This window comes from Suricata suricatta, chromosome 4, assembly GCF_006229205.1.
Source record: "Suricata suricatta isolate VVHF042 chromosome 4, meerkat_22Aug2017_6uvM2_HiC, whole genome shotgun sequence".
Classification (NCBI taxonomy): Eukaryota; Metazoa; Chordata; class Mammalia; order Carnivora; family Herpestidae; genus Suricata; species Suricata suricatta.
This window is the reverse complement of record NC_043703.1, coordinates 29,940,005-29,944,122: the sequence shown is the minus strand read 5'-3', so window position 1 is coordinate 29,944,122 and position 4,118 is coordinate 29,940,005.

Genomic DNA, 4,118 nt, shown 5'->3' with positions numbered 1-4,118 from the left:
TAGAAACTTGGCATTGTTCTTTGTATTTCTGAAAAGGATTCTCCCTCCCACAATTGTTCTTCGGTTAGAAATGCTGATTATAATTTCTCTAAAGGGATTCTATTAAATGTATCTTTTCATAGCTTTTAAAAGATTTCAAAATAAAAATAACATGATTTGATACAATAATTTTTAAATAAGGGCATTTAAAAAGTTTTACTCGGGGGACAGAAGGCCGTTGTTTCAAAGATTGTTGAACTCTTGCCAGGCGTGTTACTGTGTTCCACGTGGGGGCCATCAGTCACGGTGGAGACGCACTTCTGAACTTCTCTGTCCACCAGTCATTAATATGCCCGGTTTCTTATTTGCTTAGTCTACTTTGCCCACTGGAACATTCCCTGCCCCTTTCAAGAGCAGAACACATCTTATCAACTGAAAACCTAAGACTCTCCTCCAAGGACTCTGCCCAATTTTATGAGATCTTAACCACTGACGTCCCAGGATGTAAAGTCCACCAGCCAACTTGCAGCCAAGAATTCTGTTTCTAAAGGACCACTTTGATCTTTTGACTGGAAATCTTAGCACTTTGAAGTATATGTGGTTACACCCATCTGTATGTTCATATTCACATGGAACTAGAAATACCGTAAATGTCCAGCAGTAGAGAACTGTTTATGCAGTGTGCTACATTCATATGTGATGAGCTATTAAAATAATGTGAAGGATGAATATTAAATGAGAGAAAGATGTTTGGAATATGGTGTTAAATTTTAAAATAATGCAAGTACTAAATCTATAGGCAAAAGGATCCCGTTTTTGTGAAACGTGAAATGAATGTGTAGAAATAGTGCATGTGACAGAAAAAAATAATGGGGAATTAAACACTAGGAAAATTTACAGTGATAAAGAAAAATTTTCTTTTCTTTTTCCTGTATGATGTGCTTTCTAATGTTTTTCAATGTGTACATATCATTTTGTAATAAAATGGAAAAGCAATTTATAACAAAGAGGTCCTGTATATCTTCATTAGAGGTTTGCTATTTGCTTGTTTTGCCTTAGGGTAAAATCGGAGAAGTTCCTGCATGCAGAGTTTGATAAAGTCCTGTCTAAAAATACTAGGAGTGACAGGCAGACCTGAAGATCCCAGAGGGAGTGCTTCAACCCACAGGGATAGCTCCTTGTTCTGCATTTCCAAGTGGAGAAGAGTTCAGCCACACTGACTGGCAAGCATTCGGTCTGGGGTTCTTCCCATCATTGGTTCCAATGGCCAGTTCCCTTCCAGTTGAGGGAACCACTAACTGAGATGACATCCAAACAGGAAAAAAAAAAAAAAAAAAAAAAAGATAATGGACCTGGAGAGAAGAGCTCCATTGCTCCAAACTGGCTCAGCTCTTCTCCAGTGGTAGCACAGTCTCATCCCTGACAAAAGACACAAAGTGTTTCTGCCCTCAGGCCAGTTCTCTTGTGCCCTTGGCCCTAGTAAGGTTTTACAGTGCCACATGTGTGCCCGTGTAGAGATTCAAGTGTGACCACCCAAAGCTTTGCCAGTGTCCAAGTGTCTGAGTCCAAAACATCCAGGCCACTCTCTGCTTGTGTTCAAGGCACCTCAGTCCCAAAGCCAGAGCCCCTGCTGCACCTGCTTTTACCATTGCACTCAGGTGTTTGTAGCCTCTTTGAGGACGTGTCTGATGCACCTCGGTGTGCCCAATGATGCTTTTCTCACTACTTTATTCATCATAAATGTTCAGTAGTTTTGTGTTGGAGAATAAACAGACATGGATAATGGAAACTTAGTTATATGGACTACGAAGCTGGTATAAGCCTTCTCCTAGACTCACGGAAGAGAATATTTTTTATTTGTACTTGAGGTATTGGAGTTGCCCAACAAATGATAGTCCTTTCTCCAACACATGTTGGGACTCGCTGCAGGAAGCTAAGAAAATGAATGCAAAGCCATGTTGGAGGGCCTGGATGGCCACAGAGGACATCATAAAACATCCCTAAGCCAGGCCGACTTCTCACGGGCCTAGCGAGGCAGTTCATGCTAAAGCCCCTAAGTCAGTGATTCTCAAACTTCACTTTGCTTAAGAAACGCCTGGAAAGCTTGGCAGATTCCTATTGCTGAGGGATTCTGCTTCAGTGGTCTGGATGGAGCCAGTCATCTGTACGCTTTGAGATACGGCTCTATATTCTACCAGAGAGCAGAATTGTTATCATAGGTACCAAACACTGCAGCTGAACAAACAGTATTCTCTGTCTTCATAGGGCACGGTTGCCTCTTCTAAGAGCAAAAGCAAATACAAAATTCAATAAGCAATTTGTAAAAATAAACTAATCATTACTAGTTGGCAGAGATGAATCCATGGCCAGCCAGTCAAGTTCATACTGCCTCTCAAGGAATTTTATTACGCTAAGTGGCAGGCAGATCATGCTGTTTGGCTGGAAAAGCGAAGCATATGCATCAAGACATCCTGGGGGCACAGATGTGTGCTTTGGCTTGAGAAACGCTGAACTCTGTCAGATGCTTTTCTCCTATGTGGCCCTCGTAAGAATACTCTATCCAGACAAATTTAAAGAGGCTTTTTTATAGAGAGAAAGAATTTATTTTTCAACCTAAAAAAGTAGCCATCTTATTTAGGAAACATCAGTTAGATAAAAGGAAAGTCTTAATTTCCTCAAGCTTCCCAAATGAGAAGGTTGATGCTTTTTAAGCAACAGAAATTTATTTTCTCACATTTCCTTGGTTGCAACTGCCTAACACCAACCTCTGCCTTCGTTAGTCCATAATGTTCTCCCTGTGTCCTTGTCTTCACGTGGAATCAAAAAGGTTGAATTAAACATTTTTTTATGTTTACTTGTTTATTTTGAGAGAAAAAAAAGAGTGTATGTGTGAGCAGGGAAGGAGAAGAGAGAAAAGGAGAGAGAATCCCAAGCAGGCTCCATGCAGTCGGTTCAGAGACTGATACAGGGCTCGATCCCACGAATTGTGGAATTATGACCTAGGCTCAAATCAAGAGTCGGTCTCTTAACTGACCGAGCTTCCCAGGTGCCCTACAAAGGCCAAATTTAGGGAACTAACATTTTTTGCATCGAATACCTACTTTGTGCAGGTATAATTATGATCCATTGAAGAAAATGAAGAGTTAAATAAATATCCCCGTATGCACTGGGACAATCAATTATACTGATTTTAACAAGGTAGCAATTTGCTCATTCTTTTTCCCATAGACATTAGTCATGCCACAGTGACTAACCTTTAAATTAGCTGGCAAGTGTTTCTCTTCATAATTGTTCCCATTAAAGATAAAATGCTGGCTAATTTCAATAGGAGGAAATGCAATTAGGAAGTTAAAGAATCTTTCTCTTCGTACTTCCATTTCAAAACCTCTGCATTAGTTTAAGTAGTGTTTTATGCTTTGATCAAAGCTATTAGCAGATGGCTCTATTTTATGAAAGATGAGAGTGCATCTAAAGTGCCAACACGTTTATGAAATCTAATTCCAAGTTGCATTAATTAATGTCTATTAATAAGGTATAAATTTTCAGCTAAATATTTATTTGATCTGTACAAAAACGATTATGAATTTAGTCCTTGTCAATGCTCTTTTGGTGATGGTAGCAGGAATCCATTTCCAACCAGCAGAAGCAAAAAGGAGTTCAGGGAGAGACAGCAGGGCTACAACCTCATGCTATTTCCCTAAATTGGCCGTTTTTTTCTGCTACCACGTGTGCCTGGGCACAGCACAGAGCTGCCTCTGCCCCCAACATGCCCTCTCAATTCTAACATCACCCTTAAGTTGTAACACTTCTCTTCTGTGCTATAAATTCATTTTAATGGTAAAGAGAAGCTCTGGAGTCCACCGGGGGTCAACTGCCTGCTTCAGAGTTTAATTGGGACTTCATTAAATGAAGCTATAGTTTCTCTGGAAATAGAACTGGACACAGTAGTAGAGACTCCAGCAGCCATTAGAGTTGTCACTGACTGATCACAGTGACCATGTGCCAGTCAGTTAGTCTCATGGCTTCAGGATAATCCCACCTTCAGAATTGACAGGTTAGATCATTTCCAAAAATCCTTTTAAATCACTGTCTTAAGCACTCTCAATAATTATCTGAAAGAATATCTTCTAAGTCAATGA